Source organism: Theropithecus gelada, chromosome 7b (genome assembly GCF_003255815.1).
Source record: "Theropithecus gelada isolate Dixy chromosome 7b, Tgel_1.0, whole genome shotgun sequence".
Lineage (NCBI taxonomy): Eukaryota > Metazoa > Chordata > Mammalia > Primates > Cercopithecidae > Theropithecus > Theropithecus gelada.
In genome coordinates, this window is record NC_037675.1 from 58,144,743 (window position 1) to 58,172,586 (window position 27,844).

At 41.2% G+C, this 27,844-nt stretch overlaps 1 protein-coding gene across 1 annotated transcript in view; it reads left to right on the forward strand.

Moving 5' to 3' along the window:
- The window catches only part of LOC112628395 (translation initiation factor IF-2-like), a 118,137-nt gene that overhangs the window by 16,591 nt on the left and 73,702 nt on the right, over positions 1–27,844 (forward strand). The gene's annotated exons all lie outside the window — the stretch shown is intronic.

Genomic DNA, 27,844 nt, shown 5'->3' on the forward strand with positions numbered 1-27,844 from the left:
TCAACTTTATGTCTATAGGTCTAGATATTTCTGTTCCTATTATGGTAGAAATATCAGAGATGGCTCCTCATTTAATTGTGTAGTCATCTGTAAGTTGTTATGACTGCCAATTATAAAACTCGTTTACTTTTGTTCTGCTGCTGTAGAGAAAGGGGTCTACACATCCGCCCTAGTGTTGATAGAAAGGGAATGGTAACTACTCTGGTTACTGCCTGGAGTTTTCTTTTTTATTTCAGTCACTTACTTGTACATCTTTGGCTTGAGGATACTCCTTTTTTATATTCTTACATGCATTTCCATCATTAACTAAAAAATTAACTAAAGAACCGTGTGCTTCTTTACTGGGGTTTTGTGTTTTACATGAGGCCCATTTGTATGTGGTTTGTATATACAACACATTCTTCTCCCAAGAATGCTAAAAACAAAGAAAAGGAAGGAAGGAAGGAAGGAAGGACAAAGAGAGATAGAAAAAGAAAGAGAGAAGAAAGAGACAGGAAAGAAAGAAAGAGAAAGGCAGAAAGAAAGAAAGAGGGAAAGAAAGAAAAAGAAAGAAAGAGAAACATAGTATACATGGCCCAGGAAGCACTCTAGCACTCTACTCTTGGGACTTGGGCTGAGTACAGGGCCTACTTTGGTCACTGTTCTTTAAAACACAAAGGATGTGGACAACCCAAAGTGTCACTGTTCTTTAAAACACAAAGGATGTGGACGACCCAAAGTGAACAGAAAGAGCTATTATGATAGAAATGTCTTATGGTCATCTCTATGAGCATAGCACATCAAGGGTAGGTTTGTTAAACTTGAAGAAGAACGGCTGAAGAGAGAATCCAATTAATGTCTTGAAAAGCATGGATATTTTCTAGAAGAGGAATTTTTATAGTAGTTCTCCATACCTTGAGAGATCCAAGATGATGAAAGAACTTAACATAGGAGCTGTTTCAGCAGAAACACAGACTCACATCCCCAGCTTAGCTATCCTAGTGCTGAAACATGAGAATATGTTCATTGGTGGCCATTGTGGAATCTCTTTGTTTGGCGATCTCTGAGAAGAGATTTGTAAGCTTTGGTTAAATACCTTTATTTACACCTGCCTGAAGATAATCAAATGATTCTTTAAGTTTCCTTCCAGTTCTTATTCTATGAAGCAAACACAATTTCACAATTATTTTTATTAATTGGTGAGCAAAATATTTATTCCCAACTAGTAAACCCTAGGAAAGCCATCTCATCTTTTGAGGTTGTAAGAAGTTTATGTTGTGAAGATTTAGCAGCCTTGAAATTCTCCCTTGAAAAAGCTCAGAGTCCCAGATTCCATCTGTGATAGATTGTTTTGTGATATTTGGGGGGATATACTTTAAAATATTTTTTCTTGTTATTCATAGTCTTAACATTATTTATGATTTAAAAAATGTTTATTTTATGCCATAGGTTATATTTTATCCTTCAGAGCCCAGCACAAACATTTAAAAAAAAAACTAAACTATTTATTACATCTTCAATATTAGTTTTGACTGGTTGTGGTGGTGCAATGTAGCCTGGGCAATGTGATGGAGACACCCATTGCAAAAAAAAAAAAAGTTAATTTTATTATTTGAATTATCATACAGTAAAATGGACTTCTTTTGGTATACTATTCTGTGAATATTTTAATGTATGTATAGATTCATGTAACCACCACTACAATCTGGATACACCAAACTCTTTTTTTTTTTTGTGAGACGGAGTCTTGCTCTGTTGCCCAGGCTGGGGTGCAGTGGCCAGATCTCAGCTCACTGCAAGCTCCACCTCCCGGGTTTACGCCATTCTCCTGCCTCAGCCTCCCGAGTAGCTGGGACTACAGGCGCCCGCCACCTCGCCCAGCTAGTTTTTTTGTATTTTTTAGTAGAGATGGGGTTTCACCATGTTAGCCAGGATGGTCTCGATCTCCTGACCTCGTGATCCACCCGTTTCGGCCTCCCAAAGTGCTGGGATTACAGGCTTGAGCCACCGCGCCCGGCCCACCAAACTCTTTTAACATAAGATACTCTCCATATTTTAATAGCTTTGTCACTGAAATCCATTCTCTAATGTAACTGGTCAATGAGCAAAATATATAGTAGAGTATATAATACTTACTACAAAATGTAAAGTAGTGTTTACGTACAATAAAGTGCTTTACTGAAGATATTCTTAAAAGATACAAGTTGCTGAATCAGACCCATTGTGTTCAAATGAATTTTATGCAATTCCTTGTTATTGTAACAGCTGTCATCATTAACAGACAACAGCATATGCGTATATACATATCAATATGAATATCAATTCTCCATAATTTTGAGGATTCAATAGTGTCTCATAAGGTTTTTTAGTTTTTAAAATCTAATTTAAACTATGACATAGATTTACAATCAGATTATAACTTATAGAACTTTCTGATTTACAATCAGATTTACAATTGGATTGTAACTTATAGTACTTTCACTCAATTACTTGTTGTAGAATCTACCCTGATTATGTTTTGTTTTATTTTTTCTTTAAAAGTTGCTTAGAAGCCAGGCGCGGTGGCTCATGCCTGTAATCCTAGCACTTTGGGAGGCCGAGGAAGGCGGATCACGAAGTCAGGAGATGGAGACCATCCTGGCTAACACGGTGAAACCCCATCTCTACTAAAAGTATAAAAAATTAGCCGGGCGTTGTGGCAGGCACCTGTATTCCCAGCTACTGGGGAGGCTGAGGCAGGAGAATGGCATAAACCCGGGAGGCGGAGCTTGCAGTGAGCAGAGATCAGGCCACTGTACTCCAGCCCAGGTGACAGAGCGAGACTCGTCTCGGGAAAAAAAAAAAAAAAAAAAAAAAAAAAAGTTGCTTAGAACAGATTGCAGAAAATATGACTTCCATCATAAGCCATCAAAACAAAACAAACTCTTTGCCACAACAGATTTATGTATCCTAAAAATACTACACTCAAGATTAAAGAAATAGGTTTGGAGATTTTTTTTTTTTTTTTTGAGATGGCATCTCACTCTGTCGCCCAGGCTGGAGTGCAGTGGTGGAATCTTGGCTCACTGCAACATCCACCTCCCGGGTTCAAGTGATTCTCCTGTCTCAGTCTCCCAAGTAGGTGGGATTATAGGTGCCCACCACCACACCCGACTAATTTTTGTCTTTTTAGTAGAGACAGGGTTTCACCATGTTGTCCAGGCTGGTTTCAAACTCCTGACCTCGGGTGATCCGCCCCCCTTGGCTTCCCAAAGTGCTGGAATTACAGGCATGCGCCACTGTACCCGGCCCAAAATTTGGAGATTCTACCCACCTTTTATGACTGAATTGGATACAATAAAAAGCTTGGGTCATTCTGACTTGTCTAAACTTCCTAAGAGGAATTAATACTATAGACGGAGTCTTTTTGATAGACCATGATGAGTCAGATCTTTTAGCAGTGTCAAATTTGCCTACCTGTTTGTAGATATATAGCATGTTAATAATTTACTGTAAGCCAAGTTTGTATATATACAGGTAAATAATATAGGTAAGGTAGCATTGATTTTTGGTTATGTTGTCTCTATAGATAGAAGAAAAGATATGTTTGTAATTTTTAAGTAGCTAAGTTGAAAAAGTCAAGAATTTGTGCTCCAATGATTACAGTCAACACATTGAATCGTATTCTGTTAAACGTGGTCCTTTCTTTCCATCTCTTCTTCAGAAAGGGGGTTTATTTTAAGACTATAAACATAATACGATTAAAAGTACCTGGAAATTTAGTACCCAGTGTCAGAGAAGATACCACAATAGTCCAATGTAATGAGGTTGGATCGTGTGTATTTTTCCAATTTTAGTCATTTGCTTTCAAAGCTATTATTTCACCCTTACTGATAACCTCTCTTCAGTTTTTAAAAAAAATTACCATTAACATTCACTCACTTTTTGCAGGTTTTGAACAGTTTTTTAATCCAACAAGCTATTTTACCTTACACAATAGATGCAGTCTTAGCCAATAATCTTCATTGTTAATAACATTCAATGGCTTTTTAACAATTATATGACATCCATTGTGTTCCATTTTCTTTCTATGGCAGTAATGCCCTCTAAAGCATTCCAACTAGTAAGGTACACAAGGATCGCTTTCATAAAGCTATGCTAGCTGTCTCTAATTCAATTACTTACCTCAAAGACTTCCTTCAATGCTGCAAAATTGTCCAGATACTTCCCCATTTCTGACGTTCACCTGAGCTGTTTGTGGTTGCTTGTACTGTAAAATGTTTCTTTATCTATTTTCCTTTTTTTTTTTTAACCATTTCACTTGTCATGAAGAAATAAATGGTTTCAGATTTTTTTTTTAATCCTAAAGGATGATCATAGAAGTGATAGTAGTTATATAGTATAGTAGTGTAAGTGTAAAGAGCATCTTGGAGGAAAAAGAATCAGTATCTCTACCCGTGAAGAAAGCCAAAACGTTAAAGTTCAAACTGTACCACCCATGCCACTGCTCATTGCTGCTTACCTTTCTTAATCTCCTTATTTCTAATAGGAAAGCTTATTTTGGATATTTGATTATTTACTTATTATCTCTAGAGGGTGAGCAGTGTGTGGTGCTGCTCAAACGAGCATGGTTCAAGGAGCAGACCTCTAAATATACTCAAAATGCAATAAAGATCAGAAACTACACTATCTCCCTTAATTCACAGTGGTTGTGTTCCATGATATCCAGTGGATGTCTGAAACTTTGGATAATACTGAACTCTATATATACTATGGATAATACTGAACTTTGGATAATGCTGAACTCTATATATACTATGTTTTCTCCTATACATACATACCTATGACAAAATTTACTTTATAAATTAGTCATGGTAAGACATTAACTATAACAGCTAATATTATGGAGCAGTTATTAACAATATACTGTAATTGGCCAGGCACGGTGGCCTACGCCTGTAATCCCAGCACTTTGGGAGGCCGAGGCGGGTGGATCACCTGAGGTCAGGAGTTCGAGACCAGCCTGACCAACATAGTGAAACCCCTGTCTCTACTAAAAATACAAACATTAGCCGGGCATGGTGGCAGACGCCTGTAGTCCCAGCTACTTGGGAGGCTGAGACAGGAGAATTGCTTGAACCCAGGAGGCGGAGGTTGCAGTGAGCTGAGATCGTGCCATTGTGCTCCAGCCTCCGTGACAGAGGGAGACGCTGTCTCAAAACAAAACAAAACAAAACAAAAAAACACACAAAAACCAATATACTGTAATCAAAGTTTTGTGAATGTGATTTCTCTTTTTCTCTGGAATTTTCCATTTAATGTTTTCAAACCCTGGTTGGTCTCAGATAACTGAAATCATAGAAAGTGAAACTATAGGTAAGAGGGAATTGCTATAGAGAGGATTAAACCCCTCTACATTTTATAGTGATTGCTAAATTTATCTTTTGAAAACCCACTGGCTTTACCCCACAATTTCATCCTGGGAGAAAGTAGAAATAATGTTGAATACATTTTCGGAAGAGTCAGTATGTAGTTCTTTGCCACTAATCATGAATCATTTCTCTTATAAAATAAAAATTTGAAGTTAGTTTGTTATAGTTTTTTTTCTTTCTCTCTGAATTTTTAGGTATGGAAACTGATGCAAAATCTCTCATAGGTTTAATTCCATGGTGATTGAAATGATGAAACATTTGTCTGAAATAATTTTGTCTTTTTTTAATCCCTCAAGGTTAATGGTTATAACTCTCAATCCACCTACACCACTGTTAGGATTTTGAATAGCAGGACCCTGGTATTCCCACCACAATCAACCTGCTGTTGCTGTTCATTGACCTAGCAAACTACCAAACAGTTATTTCTTCATGGAATATTGGCTATAAATGCATTAATTGCAATATGATTCTTGGTGAACAATCATAGTGATGCTAAAAGGATACTAATCAGATAGTGGTACTGCTCAAACCGGTATGGTTCAAGGAGCATGTATTTTGTAGTAACAGGCCGTCCTCTGACTCTGAAAGACAAGGCAGAAGAGCTTGAGGGTTGCTTAAGAAAGACCACTGAGGGAGGAAGACCAGGCTGCAGGTACCTGAGTTTACTTTCAAGAAGTGACAGCCTCTCAAAAGATCACTGCTGAGGGAGTCATTTAACCTGTTCTCCAGGTTATCTATGTACACCTATCTTTTCATCTCCACTGCACAGAACTAACGTACTTCTTTTCTCACCCATGTGTGATAGGCATGTGTCAGGTGGCACCTAGGATATTCAGTAGAAAAGGGTGGAGATAAGCAGGTGAAAAAGCTGGGACTTTCTCAAGTGATTGACAGCTTATGTATTCATCAGATCTATTTAATTTTTTATCCATTAGATTGAGAAATGCAAAAGCATGTCCAGAAAAAGGACTGAAAATAGGAGGGCAAAGTCTGGTATGACTGGGTCATCAGTAAAGAAACTCCATTAAAAAGAGTGAAAAGCAAAGAAGGAAAAAAACGTAAGTTTCATTTCAACTAACCCAGTTTATCGGAGTCCAACTAATTTTTTCCCCAGAATAAGTGGGACTAAATATATGAACTATTTTAATATAGGTTAATTAATGTCATAAATACAGATTCAAGAAGAAACACGATGAGAAAAAAAGAAATAGTACTATGTTTGGTTATGTATAGGTACTAGGTGAAGGTGAATTTTCTCATTAGTTGACGAACCATAGTTCACAGAGATTCTTTTTCTTCTGTGAAGTATCCAGTGTTAATTCAGGTATGGTAGTCCGTCCATGGTTTTACTCCTTCCTTCAACAAATGCTTATCGAGCCCCACAGTGAGCTAGATGTTGTGAGGACTATATGGAAGCATAACTCATGGGAATACACAGAAGCAAAATCCACGGTTGCTGCCCTAGCAGTCAGGGTGCTGGCACTCAAGGATGGTAATTGATGGTGTCCTCAAGCATGGCAGTTGAGGAGACTTCAATGAAGGGAGTATTTACAAATGTGTTGGCAGGGACACAGGAAACCACAAGGGATGGTGAAGCACATGAGACTAGCAACACTTGGGAGCCATTACCACCCATAAGCCTGAAGAGGTCAAGGAAAGGGCTGGGAACTGGAACCCAAGGCTAGCTGCAGCTGTGGTTGTGGCTGTAGCTGGAGGAGAGGGCCACCTGATGGATGCGGTGGCCTTCAGGAGATGAATGCTGACCCAGTGCATCCCAGCATGGTGGGCACTGGGCAGCAAATGCTACACACCCTCTCCTCCCACGCACTGATTCCTGCTGGTGGCTTGCATTGGTTAAACTCAACCAAGAGCCAGAACACAGGGGAACTCGCTAACGTAATTCACAAAGGTCTGTGTCCTACTCTACAGAGAAGGGTAGAGAAAGGTAGAGGATGGTTCTAGAGGGGCAAGTGGCATTTGCAGCATGCTGCCTTGGGACATACATGGAAAGAAACATAGCCACAAAATAAAGCTGCGATACAAAAGATGTCACAAGATGACAGTGAGTGGTATAGACAATAGGTTCAGGTGAGGGATGTAATATAACTTAGGGAAGATCCCTAGGAAGAAAGGAATACTTTTTTGGTTTGGGCCTTTAAGAATGAGTAAGGGCCGGGCGCGGTGGCTCAAGCCTGTAATCCCAGCACTTTGGGAGGCCGAGACGGGCGGATCACGAGGTCAGGAGATCGAGACCATCCTGGCTAACACGGTGAAACCCCGTCTCTACTACAAAATACAAAAAAACTAGCCGGGCGAGGTGGCGGGCGCCTGTAATCCCAGCTACTCGGGAGGCTGAGGCAGGAGAAGGGTGTGAACCCGTGAGGCGGAGCTTGCAGTGAGCTGAGATCCGGCCACTGCACTCCAGCCTGGGCGACAGAGCGAGACTCCGTCTCAAAAAAAAAAAAAAAAAAGAATGAGTAAGAATTAGATTAGCAGAGAGGAATATGGAGGACAGAGGACAGGGAGAACAGTGGAACAAAGACATGGAAATAGAAATAAATATAGTATGGCTGAGAGGCTGTATCCAACTGGCTGAAGCACAGAATAAGCAGATGCAGGCATGAGTTCGAGACCAGCCTGGCCAACATGGCAAAACCCCATCTCTACTAAAAATACAAAAATTAGCCAGGCATGGTGTGCGTCTGTAGTCCCAGCTACTTGGGAGGCTGAGGCAGGAGGATTCCTTGAACCTGGGAGGTGGAGGTTGCAGTGAGCTGAGATCGCGCCACTGCACTCCAGCCTGGGCGACAAGAGTGAAACTCCATCTCAAAAAAAAAAAAAAAAAAAAAAAAAGATACAGTTCCTTGGGAGTGATCCAGTTTCAGAAGGCAATAACTGAGAGTTTGACTCAGCCTGAACCTCATCTAGTTTAGACAGGATGTAAGTGAAGTGTGCTCTTCCAAAGCAGGTTCTGATGAATCCACAATAGGTGGTCACTAAAAATTTGTTGACCAAATGAATGGGATAAGTAATTAAAATGAAGTTACTATAAATTTCTATGATGTTTTGAAACAGTGCATAAGATGGCCATTTACATTGATTTCCAAAATCTAATCATCAGTCCAGGCACGGTGGTTCATGCCTGTAATCCCAGCACTTTGGGAGGCCAAGGCGGGCAGATCACAAGGTTGGGGATTCGAGACCAGCCTGGCCAATGTAGTGAAACCCCATCTCTACCAAAAATAAAATAAAATAAAAAATTAGCCAGGTGTGGTGGCCGCTGCCTGTAATCCCAGCTACTCGGGAGGCTGAGGCAGGAGAATTGCTTGAACCCAGGAGGCAGAGGTTGCAGTGAGCAGAGATCGTGCCATTGCACTCCAGTTAATCATCATGCAGACCCACTCTGAAAGCAGGAACCTGGTCTACCTTGTTCTTAAAATAATCCCATCTCCTAGCACAGAGCCCAGCTCAGAGCTACAGCATCATCCTGTATCTGTTGAATAAATGCTGGGATAAATTAATAAATGAATGCATACTTGAATGCATTTATCCTTTTACAGTCAGGTTGCTTGGGGTGGTGATCCCTCCCTACCCTTGGCAGGTACAGTTACTGTTAAGGTACATTAAGTAGTCAGCCTTTTAATGATTACTTGTTTTTTTTGTTGTTGTTGTTTTGTTTTTTTTTGTTTTTCTGAGATGGAGTTTCGCTCTTTTTGCCCAGGCTGGAGTGCAATGGCACGATCTTGGCTCACCGCAACCTCGGCCTCCTGGGTTCAAGTGATTCTCCTGTCTCAGCCTCCCAAGTAGCTGGGATTACAGGCCTCCACCACCACACCCAGCTAATTTGGTGTTTTATAGTAGAGACAGGGTTTTACCATCTTGGCCAGGCTGGTCTCGAATTCCTGACCTCAGGTGATCTGCCTGCCTTGGCCTCCCAACGTGTTAGGATTACAGGTGTGAGCTGACTACTTGTAAGTGCTTCTTAATTTTTCCTCCCTTTAATTTCTTGTGAGTCTCAGATGTGCAGTTTTTTGAATAGCTTAAATATAAGGGTGAGTAAAAAAACAACTCAGGCCCTGCATCAGCTTTGAGAGGCAACCCATGAGAACAACACATTTCAGATGCAGGGCTTCTGTCTCCAGCCTCCAGCCTGGGGTATGCGCACCTGCAGCCGGCCTCAGTGCCATTTGCTGCAGCGGAGGTGGTTCCTGGGCTCCTTTTACCTTTGTTCCTTTCTTTAAGCATTCAACTTCTTTTCCCACTGCCATTAAAATCATATTAAGTAATTCTGAAGTGCTTCCCATAAACACCAAATGAGAAGTACAACCGTGAGAACAATTATCTACCTGTGTGGAATAGGTTATTATTTTAATTTGTAATCCGAGTGACATTCATTTTAGAGAAGAGAGTATTGGGGTGTACACCTCCCCACATGCCCCATTTACTCAACAAAGAGTGAGGCACTTTTTCTTCTTCCTTAATAGGTAGCTTTAACCTTACTGCCTTGTTAATTATGATACCTGAGGGTAAATTCCTGTTTACTGGCTTTTAAACATTACAATTTTTATTTGCCATCAGACACAGAGAGAGAACTAAGTTCAAACTTATTTTATGGCTTATAGAAGCTAAAAGTCAGACAAGGTTAATATTGTCAGATGATGATAAATATGTGGTAATTTTAACTTTAAAGTGGACAGCCCTCCTTTTATGGTGAATTACATTTGCACAACCTAATTTCTCATTGAGTTGAATTTCAGTTTAACAATTCCTATCTCTTTGAGGAGATCCAAGGATTTCAGGTGTCTCTAAGATCTGGGAATACCTACTGCAATCCAACTGTGGGAGAGGTGCTCTGTGTTTATATTTAGAAAGAAATAGAAAAAGATTGTTAGTGCCGATGGCACCCTGCTGACCTGAAGAGGGAGTTTGTGATGAGGGGGTTTTCAGAATCTTGTGCCTGAGATAGGATGAATTCTTTTCACTTGAACAAAAGATTGTTTATGATGAAAACCTTAACCTATACACTCTAAGACAGACTGAAATGTAAAAAAGGTGAAAGGACTCTGAAACGCATGGATGAAAAAATGTTTTAAACCTGTGTGTTAGAAATACAATTATGCATATGATACCTTCAGCTCTGAGTATTTGTTCTAATTTATGAATTTTTTTCTTGTTTTAAAGATTTTCCCTCTGCTAAATATACTTAGATCTTAATGTGCAGATGTCTTTGCCAGCATTCAGTTTCTAATGTATATGTAATATTCTAAGCAAGTTTTTAGTAGAGATTATGAAATTAAACTGATACATTTAGTTTTTTCCCCAATAATAATTATTGTGGATGCTACATAAAAATAACACAATAGTACATGTTTAAAGACCACTGTGCTTCAAACTACAATGTACTTCAATGCTACATTGAGACCACTATAGCATTCCAATAGGTGGAATTTTTTTTTTTTCCTTTTAGAAGTTCATGAAGAAATGAAAAAAAAAAACTGCTTTGGTCTGAAATATGAGACATGAAATCTCAGTTGAGGAGTATAATTTGGAATTATTTAAACATTTTTCAAATGTCTTCTGAACCCTAACAAATTTTAAATTGACAAACAATAAAATTAACTAGGTTTTTGTTACTTCCCATCACCTCTTTCAGTAAGTAAGAAACAAAGATGGTCTACTTTTTCACTGTATTGAGCAAGCTGTAGGCATTTTAGCAAATAAGAAAAGAAAAGATGGCTTAATGACATGGTGATTTAGGATTTTTAAATTTAATTGATGGGATATAATTATTTAATTTAATCAACTTATTTATTTGTTTTTGAGACGGAGTCTTGCTCTGTCACCCAGGCTGGACATGCAGTAGCATGGTCTCGGCTCACTGCAACCTCTGCCTCACAGGTTCAAGCAATTCTCTGCCTCAGCCTTCCAAGTAGCTGGGATTACAGGCACCTGCCGCTGTGCCCAGCTGATTTTTGTATTTTTAGTAGAGACGGGGTTTCACCATCTTGGCCAGGCTGGTCTTGAACTCCTGACCTCATGATCCACCTGCCTCGGTCTCCCAGAGTACTGGAATTACAGGCATGAGCCACCGTGCTCAGCCAATAATTTTAAATAAAAACATTTAAAATAAATAATCTGTAATTTCATGTCTGATAGGGTAGGCAAGGTTGCAGTAGTAAATACAACCAAACAAGTAATGGCTCAAGACAATGGAAGTTTAGTTCTTGCTCATGTCAGAGTCTTGGGAATATGAACAGATTCTCCAGCAGCTCTCCTTCACGCACTTTTTTAGGGTATCAGGCTGATAGAGACTTTGCCATCTTCAAATTATAGCTTCTATAGTCACTGTAGTTATCTCCATCATAGCCAGCTGGAAGGGAGAAAGAGTACAGAGGAGAATGGGAGGGCATTATGGGCCAGGGAGGGAGTGGCGCACATCCAGTTCCCATTCCATGTGTCTGGAACTTAGTCACATGGCTACCTAACTGCAATTGTATTCTAGCTCTGTGCCTAAGAAAAAGGGTACATAGATTTTGGTGAGTAGCCAATGGCCTCTGCCACAGTCTAGCACCCTCCCAGCCTAGCAGAGTGTGTGATATGTAGTATTCCATTAACATTTGTTGAATTGAGTATGTATATATTGCTTTCCAAAATCATGTATGTTTCTATGATGACACAATAGGATAGTCATGCTATTTCCTGTTTTGCTACTGTGACTTCATAGTTTATTACTTGTTTCAGTAGTTACTTGTATCCCAATTTGTTATAAAAAATAATTAAAGATACAATAATCTGGCAACATGAAATAACTTGTCATTAACTAATAAATATTTTTCTATGCTTCTGAATAGGCTTAATAATTGCAATGCTACAATTAAATTTATTAAGGCTTATTCCAAATGTTGACATAGTTTTGCTTTATACATATGATTAAACATAACTGTAAAGGGATTATTTTTGTGCACATATGTATTTATGTTGGTTGAAGTAGTTGCTTACAATAAATCCTAGAAGTGAAAATATCGGATCAAAAGAAGTAAACATTTTCATGATTTTTGTGAGGTATTTACAGTATTGGTGGAAATGAGTGCAAAGTTCAGTGAGGCTGCAACCTCATCAGTCTGAATGGCATTGGAAACACATTTCAATGCCTAAAATGTGCAAAAACGATACCAATTGTTTTAATTTCTATTTGTTTGATTGTTAGTGAAATTTCTTTACTACTTTTCCCCTCTTTGGGGAAGTAGTTCTTATCTCTTTAGATTTGATGACTTATTGAGTGCTATCATTAAACATGCTACTTGGAAATAAAATTTATTTTTAAAATTTTGCCAGGGCACGGGAAGTGGAAAAAATGGGGAGATGTGGGCCGGGCGCGGTGGCTCAAGCCTGTAATCCCAGCACTTTGGGAGGCCGAGGCGGGTGGATCACGAGGTCAGGAGATCGAGACCATCCTGGCTAACATGGTGAAACCCTGTCTCTACTAAAAATACAAAAAACTAGCCGGGCGTGGTGGCGGGCGCCTGTAGTCCCAGCTACTCGGAGGCTGAGGCGGGAGAATGGCGTGAACCCGGGAGGTGGAGCTTGCAGTGAGCCGAGATCGCGCCACTGCACTCCAGCCTGGGCGACAGAGCGGGACTCCGTCTCAAAAAAAAAAAAAAAAAAAAAAAAAGGGGAGATGTTGGTCAAAGGGTATGAACTTTGAGTTATAAGATGAATAAATTCCAAGCATCTAATTTACAGTGTGATGACTATAATTAATGGTGTATTGAAATGTTCTAAGAGAGTAGATCTTAAGTGTCCTCACCCCACACACCACCACACGATGGTAACTATGTGTGGTGATGGATGTGTCAATTAATTTGATTGTGGCAATCATTTTACAGTGAATATGAATGTCAAATCATCAGGTTGTACAGCATGCATATATACAATTTTTGTTTGTCAGTTATACCTCAATAAAGCTGGAAAAATAATTTGTTTTAAATGGGATATAAATAATATCTGTACATTTTTCTTGGTTGGGAAACAAAAAAACACTAGTTAGTTGGAAGTTCTTTTTTTTCTTTTTCTTTTCTTTCTTTTTTTTCTTTTTTTTCTTTTTTGAGACATCTTGTTGCCCAGGCTGGAGTGCAATGGCACGATCTCAGCTCACTGCAACCTCCACCTCCCGGGTTCAAGCGATTCTCCTGCCTCAGTCTCCTGAGTAGCTGTAATGACAGGCGTGCCACCATGCCCGGCTAATTTTGTATTTTTAGTAGAGACGGGGTTTCTCCATGTTGGTCAGGCTGATCTCAAACTCCCGACCTCAGGTGATCCGCCTGCCTCAGCCTCCCAAAGTGCTGGGATTACAGATGTGAGCCACTGCACCCGGCAAGAAGCTCTTCCTTTTAATTTTATGTTATTAAGAGTCTATGGCTCTATGACTCATAGATACTAGCTGTATGTGACCAATATTTCTTAGTTTTAGGAACTTTGTACAAAAGACTAAACAATAATGTGCTGTTATTTTTTAAGAACATTTCAAATATCAGAAGACACAGAAAGAAATAGTGGGAAAAGTGAAAAAACAATAAAAGTAACAAGAGAAAAAGTAACAAGAGAATTAAACTGAATTATAGCTGGAAACAGAAGTAAAGAAGAGGCAGAAACACAAAGTAACATGGGAGAAAGATGAATAGTTTTGTCCTATACTCATAATAAATAAGGAGACGAATTATTATAGAGTGATTTTCATCTCTTAAGTAGACATACATCCCACTAGAATACAAGCTCTGTGTGACAGTAATCTTGCCTGATCTTGACTGTGTTCCCAGCACTTAGAAGAGTGCCCGTTACAGTGGTGGGTGTTTAATGATAATTGTTAAAATAGATTTCTAAGTCAAATAATTTCCAAATGGGAAAAAGATATACCTTGAAATCTCATTGGAAAGGTGGCAAAAAAATAATACAAGATGGTACAGTGACCAGTGATTGTTTGATTCAAACACTTTATTAGGTCCATGCAAGTACTGTAACCACCCGGTTACAAACGGCTCACAGTCTTTTAAGTTGAGTGGCCATACCAAAAGAAGCCTTGGAAGGGGAGGGAGAATTTCACCCCACTGTAATCTCAGTGCCATCTCTCCTTCAAATAAGTGTGCTCTAATAAGGAAAACTGATGTTTCTGTTAGTCTTAAAATATGAATAAGGCTGTGTGCAGTGGCTGACACCTGTAATCCCAGCACTTTGGGAAGCCGAGGAGGGTGGATCAGGAGGTCAGGAGATCGAGACCAGCCTGGCCAAGATGGTGAAACCCCGTCTCTACTAAAAATACAAAAATTAGCCAGGCATGGAGGTGTGTGCCTGTAGTCCCACCTACTTGGGAGGTTGAGGCAGGAGAATCACTTGAACCTGGGAGGCGGAGGTTGCAGTGAGTTGAATTCATGCCACTGCACTCCAGCCTGGGTGGTGGAGTCTTGCTTAAAAAAATAAATTAATTAATTAAATAAATAAATAAAAATAAAGGCATTTTTAGAAAACTTTATTCTCTCATGGATTTTAAACACACAATCTAAATAAAAAGAAAACACTTATTCTAATAAAGAGTAATGATCATTCCCTTATACTTTTCTCCTTCCACTCTGATTGCTCTTTCTGGATTGAATTCTGGAACTGCCATTGTGTAAGACAAAGAAAATAACGACACGAACAACTATTATACAAGGTTGGAAATGTTAGGGGCCCTAAGAAATGTTTAGGGAAAGTATTATGAGGGTTTGGGAAAAGGAATGATCATCCCTTCCATCAGTCAGTGTCTTTGACTGCAAACAATAGAAACTGGTAGTGGCTAATTTTACAAAGAACTTCATTGGACGGGTATGGAGTTCTTCATGAAATTAAACTGTAGGTCAAAAAACCCAACACTTGCAAGAACTAGAGTAGGTCAGCTACAGGGATCCACAAGCAGGAGTCATTGCTGGCCTCTTCAGGGCATCAGTGAGCTCGGGCCATTTTCTATGCTCACAAAATGAGTCAAGAGTCAAATTGCAGCCTGAGAGGGACATTACTAGCACGTGCACAAGTGCAATTCTGATTGGCCTAGTGAATCTCATATCTCCATCCCCTCGCCAGAAAGACTGGGACATTTTGAGTTATAATTCCATCAAGACTGCATGCATCCCCAAGATTGATTGTATTCTCAAAGCAAAACCAATGCATCCTAGAAGTATCCAAATCATTCTGAAAGAGTGGTGAATGAATAATGTCAGGCAAGAAAAAAGCCATAGGTGTCCACAATACTCATTGGGCTGGGGATACAGGAGTCAGAGAAACCATCATGAAAGAGTTAATATTGGAATTAGGTCTTAAAAATACATAGCATTTGAATATGCAGGGATGAAGAGGAAGGGTTAGGTTTGAAGACAAGAGATCATGGTATAAACAGAGGTACATATGATGGACCAGAGAACAGAGTCTGTCCTACAGAGGTATACAGGGAAGAGAAAATGGTTCAGTTTGGATAGAGTATAGAGTAAGAACAAGCCATGAAGAATCATGAATACTAGCCCAAGGAGTTTGGATTTTATTCTGTAAGCAATTGAAGGGCTGATATTTTTGAGATGGGAGATGTAATTAAATATTGGAATTAGTTATGTACTTTTTTAAAGGGAAGATGTCTTTGGTGACAAGGGATGGAAGGGAGGAGAAGAGATTAGATGCAAGAAAACCAGTTCAGACGTTATTGCAAAAGCTTGGTCTAGAATTACTAAGGAGCTGAATGAGTATCATGACTGTAGGAATACAGTTGAAGAGAGAGGCATAAGAAACATTATAAAGGCAACATATAGTGACAGGGCTTGCTGTCAACCAATACCATATGAAGTGAAGCTGAATGTGGGACTGAAGACTCTATCATTAAAATTCCAGGAAATATTATGACTCAGAAATACTAACAATGTGGCTGGGTGCGGTGGCTCATACCTGTAATCCCAATGCTTTGGTGGAGGCCAAAGCGGGAGGATCACTTGAGGACAGGAGTTCCAGACCAGCCTGGCCAACATAGCAAAACCCCATCTCTACAAAAAAATACAAAAAATTAACTGAGTGTGGTGGCACCCGCCTGTCATCCTAGCTACTTGGGAGGCTGAGGCATGACAATCGCTAGAACCCGTGAGTGGGAGATTGCAGTGAGCTGAGATCATGTCACTGTACTCCAGCCTGGGCAACAGAGTGAGACTCTGTCTGAAAAACAAACAAACAAACAAAAAAACAAAACAACTAGCAATGCAATTCAGCCACTGTTGCAAGTTCTTTATCAGTTAATCAAATATTCTTGATGATTACAATCATACTATTTGAAAAAAATCCTTAAATGCATGAATATAATCCTATAGCTTAAAACTTCAAAGTGAAGGGAACCAATTCTGACAATATATACCTACCTTTCATTAAAAACAGCAGAAAAGACACTCCAGGGCTGGACTGGCAAACTTCTTCTGTAAAAGGTCATATGGTAAACATTTTAGGCTTTCTGGGCCATACAGTCTCTGTTGTAGTTACTCAACTGCGTGAAAGCAGCTGTGAATAATATTTAAATGAATGAATGTGGTTGTGTTCCAATAAAACTTTATGTATGGACACTGCAATTTGAATTTTATATAATTTTCATATGCCATGAAATATTCTTTTGTTTTTTCTCTACCATTACAAAATAGAAAAACTATTCTTGTCTCATAGGCCATGAAAAAAGAGAAAGTAGGCTGGACTTGTCACTTACTGTTAGTGTCATTGTGTCCTACGACAGCACTAGAAACCAGGACCAACCTATCTTTCGTGAGTCAACAACAATATGAACCTATTCTGAAAGTAGTAGTTGAACTAAGAGAAGGAAAATATGAGAACAAATTAATATCTCAATAATTTATTCTGTTCTACTTGTTTTTGTTTCAAATGAATGGAGTTTTTTTTTTTTTAAACTTTCCTTCCTAATGTAGCAAGTTTTTTTTTTTTTTAAACTTTCCGTTCTAATGTAGCAAGTTTTTTCTTTTTTGACTTTCCTTTTTAATGGTGTTAATACTTGTTAAAATACAGGTTAGGCTAAAGTAACAGAGGCATTCTCAAATACAATGGTTTGAACAGGATAGAAATTTATTTATCTCTCAAGTAAGGGTTTGAGTATAAGTAGTCTGAGGCTTGCAGGGAGGCTTGGGGGTGTCAGAGGTGCAGGCTGCTTCTGTCTTTTGCTCCATCATCCTCAACCCACAACTCTGAACGCACAGTCTATGATGGCTGCTCCGGCACCTACCATCACATTTGCATCCCAGCCAGTGGGAAGAGGAGAAAGAAGCAAAGGCCATACTCCTTTCCTTTAAGTGCCAGCTTGGAAGTTGTATATATTACTTCCGTTCACATTTCACTGGTCAGAAGTTAGCGATGTACCTACAGCTAGCTGCAGAGGAGGTAGGGGTTTGGAAGTATAATCATCTGGGAAGTCATGTACCCAACAAAAATGGGGCCGTCCATCCTTTTTTTTAGACGGAGTTTCGCTCTGTCGCCAGGCTGGAGTGCAGTGGCGCGATCTCGGCTCACTGCAAGCTCCGCCTCCCTAGTTCACGCCATTCTCCTGCCTCAGCCTCCCGAGTAGCTGGGACTACAGGCGCCCGCCACCACTCCCTGCTAATTTTTTGTATTTTTAGTGGAGACGGGTTTTGACCGTGTTAGCCAGGATGGTCTCGATCTCCTGACCTCGTGATCAACCCGCCTCGGCCTCGAAAAGTGCTGGGATTACAGGCGTGAGCCAGCGCGCCCGGCCATGGGGGCGTCTGTCCTTAAAGAGATGGATAGAATAGATATTGTTAAAAATCGGAAGACAGTAGGTGATCTCTGCCAAGCCTCGCATATTGCTAAACAATTTCTATACTCCATACAGAGATCGTTTTAATTGCTTCTATCGGGGGAAAGAAGTTATTCAAAATATATTTAATGATTACCTTAAATCCTAAAAATCACAAGGAGTTATTCTGGTGGCAGCTTTTTTTCCAAGGCTTTTACCTTAGTAGCTTCCATAACATCAGAAATTTATTCAACAAATATATTTGAGCACCTATAGTGCCGGGCATTTTTCCAGGCAAATAAATATCCCCATTTCCTACACCACAAACAATGTTTACTCTAACACATCATCTCTGTTGAAGACACTACCTTGAATGTGTAGTAAAGGCTCCTAAAAGCATGGGGAATGAAAGTTGGGAGTCCTGGTGTTAGAATACAAAGTGAAGGGTGCTTTGAGGTGGTGAGGAGTAGGAGTTGGGGGTGGACTCCAGCCCTTCAAAATCTCCATCAGTCCTACAATTTCACCCCCAGTAAACATGGACTCCAAACAACAGACTGTTTTCTGTGTAAACATTTTTATTTTTGAGACAGTCTTGCTCTATTGCCCAGGCTGGAGTGCGGTGGTGCCATCTCGGCTCACTGCAACCTCCGCCTCCTGGGTTCAAGTGATTCTCCTGCCTCAGCCTCCCAAGTAGCTGGGACCACAGATGTGTGCCACCACACCTGGGCAATTTTTGTATTTTTAGTAAAGACGGGATTTCGCCATGTTAGCCAGGCTGATCTCGAACTCCTAACTTCGAGTGATCCGCCCGCCTCTGGCTCCCAAAGCACTGGGATTATAGGCGTGAGTGACTGACCGCGCCCAGTGGTGCAAACATAATTTCAAGAGAAGTTCTCTGTCTCCCTTTTCTGCCAGATTGCACCTATTCTTTTTAGAAATTCTAGACCCCTCCTGGTGGGGGGATTGGGAGTGATATTTAGGTAGCTCTCTCCCAATGCTCCCAATGGGAAAATAACAGTGGATCCTAAAATAAGAGCCTACCTGCATGTGTTTGCATCGTTCCCAAGTTGTATTCTCTAAAAAGAAAGAAAAGCAAGCTGGCAAACACTAAGCACTCCACTGGCATGACTTCAGAATGCTTGTGATTAAGATATTCTGCTTATTGTTAGTCAAAGATCTAGGCCTGCCTTGCTCCACATAAATAGAAGCTCTGTTTCTCAGCTGCCTGCGAGCATCCTCTTACATGTCCTTAGGGTGCTAGAACAGCGGGACTTCTCTAAATGGTTCTTAGACTCGAAGAACATGAAAAGAAGCAGCGAAGGGCTCCTGAAAGCATTTACATTGACAAGTAATATGTATCGACAGTACATTTTTCCTTTTCTTGCTATCAAGTAAAAGTCTTTGTGCACCGCTTTCCGTTGTTAACTCCAAGGGTAATTGAGGCGGCAGCAGCGTGGCCAGCAGCAGGAGTTGGCTGAAATTAATTAAGTGAGGCGGTTTGGACTGCACCATCCTCACTCCCTGCCACTCCCTTGTACTTTAACTGGCTGGGATTCAAGGGGCATGGAGCAGGAGGGAAGAGTGACATGGCCGTGCAAGGTAGAAAGAACCAGAAGTATTTGTTTGGAGTTCAGTCACTTGTTTCAGGTGGTTGGAGAAGGCACGGATTTAAAGAAAAAGCACCTTTGGTTTCTATAGCATGAGTCAAAGCAATTAAGTACCAATAACAGCTAACACTTATTGAGCTCCTTTTATATGTCAGACGCTGTTTTTGTTGTTGTTGTTGTTGTTTGTTTGTTTTTAGATAGGGTCTCACTTTGTCACTCACCCAGGCTGGAGTGCAGTGGTGCGATCTCGGCTCACTGCAGCCTCGACCTCCTGGGCTCAGGTGATCCTCTGCCTCAACCTCCTAAGTAGCTGGGATTATAGGTGCATGCCACCATGCTTGACTGAATTTTTTTTGTATTTTTTGTAGAGACAGGGTTTCTCTATGTTGCCCAGGCTGGTCTCAAACTCCTGGACTCGAGTGGTCTGCCTGCTTTGGCCTCCCAATGTGCTAAGATTACAGGCTTGAGCCAATGCGCCCCGCCCAGACACTGTTCTAAGAGCTTTATATATCATTATCTTATTTGATTCCAATAACTCTCTGTGGTAGGTGCTCTTATTGTTTCCATCTTTCAGCTAATGAAACTGAGGCTGGAAGAGGTTAAGGCTTTCAGCAGCAGGCCCAGAATTCTATTGTTGGCAGTCTGACTCCAGAGAAGCAAGCCATCCACTGTGCATGGCAGTGATGCCTCATTGATAGACGAACGCCTGGTTGTTATTTCCCTCTTGATTTATAGCATTGATTTTTGTCACAGGTGAGGGTATAGATTAGCATATCTTAGTTGAAGAGGAAATCAAGTTAAATCATAAAGAAGAGAACGCTAGAAAAGTATGATGTTCGAAAAACTGCAAAGAGCTTGTGCCTTTTTTTTCCCTGACTGCCTGCTAGCACATTTCTTACTGTAGAGAACTACATATAGTACAACAGTACTAGATTCTATATAAAGCAATTTACTATGTTTTGAAAAGTGATAATGGCCTTGTTTTCATCTTAAGAGTTGAGAGTGGCAAAAGACTGATAGCACCCTCAGAAGCATGCACTTAGCAAGATTCCCTAAATAGTTCTTTCCTTTCCAGTCCTGACCCAGTAACCTCTGGGCCATTCTATTCCCTGGAATCTCCTGTATAGGGCCCTGAAGAGTATGCTGATGCCTGCAACATCCTTTTAGGATTTGAAGACCTGTAGACAAATGGCTCCTGGGGACAGGGAACATATCAAAACATAATCCTTACTCATAACAGAATTGAGTTCCGTTTGAACCCAGCAATCAAGGAATGAAAGGTGAGTGCATTAACCTACCATGTTATCTGTATAGGAGTTTTATATCTTAAATGGAACAGACATCCCTGCAAAACAATAATGGACTGAGATTAATGAGTTACAGGTGACCCTCAGACACGGGAAGGTTGACTTTGGATAAGCACCCACAAAGGTCAAGTGCTTATCTGAATTAACCACAAGTCTTGGATCTGGGGTAAAAATAAAGGATGAGAAATACCCCAGAGAGAGGCTTTCTTTAACCTGAGTTTTGTGTCCTTTCTTACCTTCTGCTAAATTCTGCATTGGATTGGACAAGCCCTTTTCTTGTGCCATTTCCACACACATCTCTGGCCTACACTAGATCTTAGCATTGTGGAAACAGCATGAAAACCCAGAGCAATGCTTTTCAGACATCCAGGGTTTCAGGATGTATGTTGTAGATCAATTATTTTTGTTAACATAGCATTGAGTCTTTTTGACAGAGAGTTTATGACAGCAGGATGGAATCTTTGTAACTATAGTCACTTTTGCCTGGTATTGATGGGAGGATTTGCATATGTCTCGTTATACAGTACAAATATGGAGTGGTAACTATGACTTTCTCCATTTATTACTCTTGCCCTTGGGCTAGTTTTAATGTTTCCATTTAAGACAATAACTCATCCCCAGAGCAGTGCTGTATTCTTGGGTTATTGAAAAACACACCTGACCACCTACCTCCATTAAATGGAGTTACATAGCAACCTAGTGTATTCTCTGGAGAGAGTATCTGCTAGGCCCTATCTTAGGAGACGAGAGGGAACAGATTGGTACAGACTGGGGATGGAGTTGAGGGAGGCTAGGGACAGACCTAGATCAGACCTTAGAAGTTCAGTGTAGAAGATGGAGTGTTCCCTTGGCAAGGTGAGCAGACACTCACCTAAACACAAAACACCAGGGAGTCTCCACTGCCAGGTAGAATCCTGGTCCAGGTGTGTTGTCAGTAATAGAGAGACACAATGAGACAACCTTCATCCACCCGCCCCTGCCAGACCTTGGAAATAAGGGAAATAAGACACCTACTGAGAGCAAAACTTTAAAAACAACGTGAACTAAAACAGAGCATAGATATGCAAAGTTTTCTTAGGACCCTAAGAAACCTCATCAAATTCATTAACACATGCAAAGAAAGAATGTGTAAATCAGAAGGGGGTTGGCGAACCCTGGGAGGTAGGGGGAGAAAAAAAGAGCCCGTAAGCCAAAGGCAGTGGAGCTGGTCCAGGCTTGTCCCTGGAAGGCCAGATCTGGCCAAAGTCTTTCAGACTGGGTTAAGCATCAACTGAACATCTATCCCAACAAATCGGTATGGAGTTCCTACAATGAGTCGGGCATGTATCAGACTCTGGGAAGAAGTGCCAAGGCCTGGAGACGACCTCTAGAGGTTGAAGACTGACCTGAGCCAGGCACAAACTTGAAGGAGAACACACCAACATAATGAAGGAAACCTGAGACTGAGAACTTGCGGTCTCAGGAGGAGACTTGCCTGAGGAAGAACACTAGATCTGAGAGAAAAGGACGTGTGGGAGTGAAACGGTGCGAGGAGGTGGGTATAAGGACAGTACCTTGAACAGGGCAGCATCTGCTCAGGCAGCCAGGCTGGAAAGATCTTGGTTTGCAGCCTATTCAGAGGATGGAAAGAAGGCAGGCGTGACTGGACCCAGAGTGGTTTTCAATAATAACAGATATTTACTGAGTTTTTGGCAGTTGCCAGACATGGTCAAAAGAAGCTTACTCTTTTAATTTTCATTATAATCCTATGAGATAAGCACTATCTTTATTTCCATTGTATTAAGGAGGAAACTATGGCACAATATAAGTAAATAAATCACCTGAGCCGGGAATGAGAGGAACAAGGATTTGAACCGTTGAGGTGTGGTCCCAGAGCCCACATTCCTATCCAGTTCTTATACTGAAGACAGAGGCTGAAGTGCCCAGACCATTGTAGAACTAGTAGGTTGAGGATTTTTCTTCTTTTAAGAACGATATACAGTTTTAGGCCGGGCGCAGTGGCTCACGCCTATAATCCCAGCACTTTGGAGGCCAAGGCGAGAGTGGATCACTTGAGGTCAGGAGTTTGAGATCAGTCTGGCCAACAGGGTGAAACCCCGTCTCTACTAAAAATACAAAAATTAGCTGGGCGTGGTGGCAGGCGCCTGTAATCCCAGCTACTCGGGAAGCTGAGGCAGGAGAATCGCTTGAACCGGGCAGGCAGAGGTTGCAGTGAGCAGAGATTGCGCCACTGCATTCCAGCCTGGGTGACAGAGCAAGACTCTGTCTCAAAAGAAAAAAAAAAAAAAAAGGAGGAATATACAGTTTTAAAGGAGTGACCTGCTCGGATATGTGCTCCAAAAAATATCACTCTGGCTGCAATGTGGGGAAAGATTCACTTAGCTACCATGTCTCTGAAGCCCGACTATGATTTTTCTTCCTGTGTAAGTCTGCTGAGAAAGACAGGATGCATAGATCATATACATTTCAAGAATTTTGCTCAGCAAGTCAATTCTTGACTGCAGGGAGAGAAGATGTTGCTCGTGTGTGTGTGTGTGTGTGTGTGTGTGTGTGTGTGTGTGTGTGTGTGGAGACANTGCTTGTGTGTGTGTGTGTGTGTGTGTGTGTGTGTGTGTGTGTGTGTGTGTTTTGAGACAAAGTCTGCTGGAGTGCAGTGGTGCAATCTCGGCTCACGGCAACCTCCACCTCCCGGGTTCAAGCTATTCTCGTGCCTCAGCCTCCAAAGTAGCTGGGACTACAGGCACGCACCACCACGCCCAGCTAATTTTTGTATTTTTAGTGGAGACGGGGTTTCGCCAGGTTGGCCTGGCTGGTCTTAAACTTCTGACCTCAGCTGATTTGTCAGCCTTGGCCTCTCAAATTGCTGGGATTACAGGCATGAGCCACTGTGCCCAGCCAATCATGTGGTTTTTGAGCTTCCAGGTCTTGTAACATTTATTTCTCAATGTAAATTGACAAAATGGTACTCTGATTTGCAATATCAGACTTAGGAGAAAGATTAGGCAGTCTACCCTAGGACGATTGATTTACTTTCTAAAAATATGAAGTTTCTGGTTTGCAATATTAAGAATTGGGCCTTTCCTAGACCACAGTAAATTCACCACAGCAGTAACTTTTCCCGTGGCTGCTTAGGAGGGAGCCTGCTCTGCTGCCTTTTCTCTGAGAGTGGCAACTGACAACCCACACCACTCAGTTTCTCTGGGCTGTGCACAATAACCACAAGCCATCCTTGTCTTCCTGTTCTTCCTCTTCCTCTTCATTCTCCTCCTCTTTCTCCTCTTCTTTTTTTCTTCTTCCTCCTCCTCCATACAAGGTTTTCAGAAACCTAGACAGGTAGGCAGTATTAGGAAAGTCTGTCAGCAGGTATCAGATACAAAACACTTAAATGGAAACCAATAAGAACAATATAGGATCTCAGACCTCAAGGAATTGTGGTATTAGACAGGGGAAGAAGAGAGAAATTCATGTAACACAGCTGGGGAGCAAGAGAGAACCTAGATTTTGTTTCACGATAGAAGCTTAGGGTAAGAGCCATACAGACTGGAGATGGAAATCTGGATAGCACTGTAGAGATGGTATCTAAAGCTGTGGGACTGATAACATCCTCTAGGAATTGAATGTTGTTAGGGAAAAGAGGTCTGAGCCCTAAGTTCTGGATCACTCCAACTCAGAGTCAGGGAGATGAAGAAAAATGGCCTAAGACACAGGAGAAAACTCAGGAGAGCACGGCATCCTGGAAGGCAAGTGAAAAAGTGTTTGGGGGGCAGGGAGAGGAGGAGAGCGCCTAGATACATGAAATGTTTAAGTACGAATAAGATGAGGACTGAGAACTGGCCAATGGACTTGTCAATGTCCTTAGTAACCTGAACACAGGACATTTTGATGGAATGTTTGCTATGGAGAGGGAAGAAGCAGGGGGGAGCTGATTGAATTGGGTTCAAGAGAGATTGGGAGGAGAAAAGTTACCAGTGAATATGAACAATTTCTTGGAGAAGTTTTGCTGTCAAGTGGTTCAGAGAAATGGAGCAGTAGTTGGAGGGAGATATGGCATCAAAATATTTTTGTTTTTATTTTAATTTAAAAAGGTTTTTTTGTTTTTGTTTTGTTTCTGTTTTTTTTTTTTTGTTTTTGTTTTTTTTTTGTTTTTTTTTTTTTTTTGAGACAGGGTCTCTCTCTGTTGCCCCAACTGGAGTGCAGTAGCATGATCCTGCCTCACTGCTACAGCCTTGAACTCAAGGTCTCAAGTGATCCTCCTGCCTCTGCCTCTGGAGTAGCTGGGACTACAGGTGCATACCACTACGCCTGGCTAATCTTTTTTTTTTTTTTTTCTGGAGACTGAGTCTCATTTTTTTGCCTACGCTGGTCTTGAACTCCTGGCCTCAAGGGATCCTCCCATGTCAGCCTCCCAAAATGCTGGGATTATAAGCATGAGCCACTGTGTCCAGGCTGTTTTATTTTTATTTTTTTGACACAGAGTTTCACTCTTGTAGCCCAGACTGGAGTGCAGTGGTACAATCTCGGCTCACTGCAATCTCCGCCTCCCAGGTTCAAGCGAGTCTCCTGCCTCAGCCTCCCAAGTAGCTGGAACTACAGGTGGGTGCCAACATGTGGCTAATTTTTTGTATTTTTAATAGAGACAGGGTTTCACCAAGTTGGCCAGGGTGGTCTGGAACTGCTGACACCTCAGGTGATCCACCTGCCTTGGGCTCCCAAAGTGTTGGGATTACAGGCGTGAGCCACCACACCCAGCTTATTTTATTTTTAATGAAAGAAACAAGAGCCTGTTTGTATGCTATTGCAACAGTCCAGCAAAAGGAGAGAAATTCATGATGCAGGAGAGAGGGGAGGAATCTAGTACATGAGTCAGGGACTGATCCTGATTGGCCTCAATAATCTATCCAAAGTCACAGAAGGAATGGTAGGGTATACAGGCTCTGATGCTGGTAGCTAGGGAGATGTGATGGTGGGACATGAAGAAGATCGTCCTGGGCACTTCTGTTTTCTTGGTGAAACAGGAAGCAAGTGAATGATGATGGGCGGGCAGGTTGTGAAGGACTGAGGAGAGAAGTGATGAAAGAGTTGTTGAGGAGGGTGGAAGAGGGAATAGACAATGAATGACAATGAATGACAGCTGGGCAGCATTCATGACTCACAGAAGGTTATAATGACCATGATTTAGCATGAGACCAACCAGCATGGTTGTGTGGTTTTCTCCAGCACATTTAGTGGCAGGGATGCAGACACAGAATGGGCAGGAAGTTGGAATGAACTGGGGTGAGAATTTGCCAGTACAGTACAGTGACAGAGCACCAAGGGAGTTGAGGGAACTTGGAAAAGAAGGCTGGGCACGGTGGCTCACACCTGTAATTCCAGTACTTTGGGAGGCTGAGGTGGGTGGATTATGAGGTCAGGAGTTCAAGACCAGCCTGGCCAACATGGTAAAACCCCATCTCTACTAAAAATATAAAAATTAGCCGGAAGTTTTGGCGCAAGCCTGTAGTTGCAGTTACTTGGGAGGCTGAGGCAGGAGAATCGCTTGAACCCGGGAGGTGGAGGTTGCAGTGAGCCAAGATCATACCACTGCACTTCAGCCTGGGCAACAGAACGAGACTCTGTCTCAAATAATAATAATAATAATAATGACTTTTGGAATTTAAGCAGGGTAAGAAGGAGGAAAATGAGGATGTGTGAGAGGTGCTGACAGGGACAGGCAGTGAGATCCACCTCGTAGGACTCTAAATTCCAGTGGAGTCAAAAATATATGTGCTCCAAATGGCATTTCTGGCCCTTGTACTAACAAATCTCTCCAAATCCTAATGTTCAAATTTCTTTAAATTTTGATGGAGATAATAATAACACACATATACATAAATTGTTCATATTTTTCTTGGTTACCAGAAAATTAGGATAGTGCCCCAGCCTCAGGTTTGTAGTCTCTCAATGATTCTCCCAAGGTTTTTAGAGAATAAGAGGAAGTCCACAGAAAGGCGAAGATAAGACAAAATGTCAGGAAATGAAAGGTCTGGAGAAAAAGCCTTTTAAATACAATGTTTGGCCAGGCACAGTGGCTTACGCTCATAATCCCAACACTTTGGGAGGCTGAGGCAGGAGGATGACTTGAAGTCCGGAGTTCAAGACCAGCCTGGGCAAAAAGTGAGAGCCTGGCTCTACAAAATTTTTTTTAAAGTAGCCAGGTATGGTGGCGTGCATGTGTACTCCCAGCTACTCAAGAGGCTGAGGCAGGAGGATTGCTTTGAGTTCAGCATTTCAAGGCCGTAATGAGCTATGGTCATGCCACTGCTCTCTAGCCTGGGTGACAGAGTGAGACCTCATCTCTTAAAAACAAAAAGACAATGTTTTACATGAGAACTTAGTTTATGGATTATATCAAGACATATCACTGTGGGAAATATGTGCTAGAAACTTGATAATCACTTCACTGGGGAATATGGCTCTGAAATGCTGGCAGATGTCTTTGTGTAGTGACCACAGATAGGTAGTTACCTGAAGCTTATCCTGTGGGAATTCTCATGTTTATGACCCTCTGGTCATCAGCCAGGGGTTATTTGGTAGTTTAGATTTTTAAATTAAAAATGGGACTTTTACATCATTTGGACCAATGCTTTCCAACTGTAAATTTTATCAGTTTATAATTGATAAAATTGGGCCCTAGCAAGGTGAAACCTATTTTCTATATTATGTGGTAATATAGGAGATACATTCTGG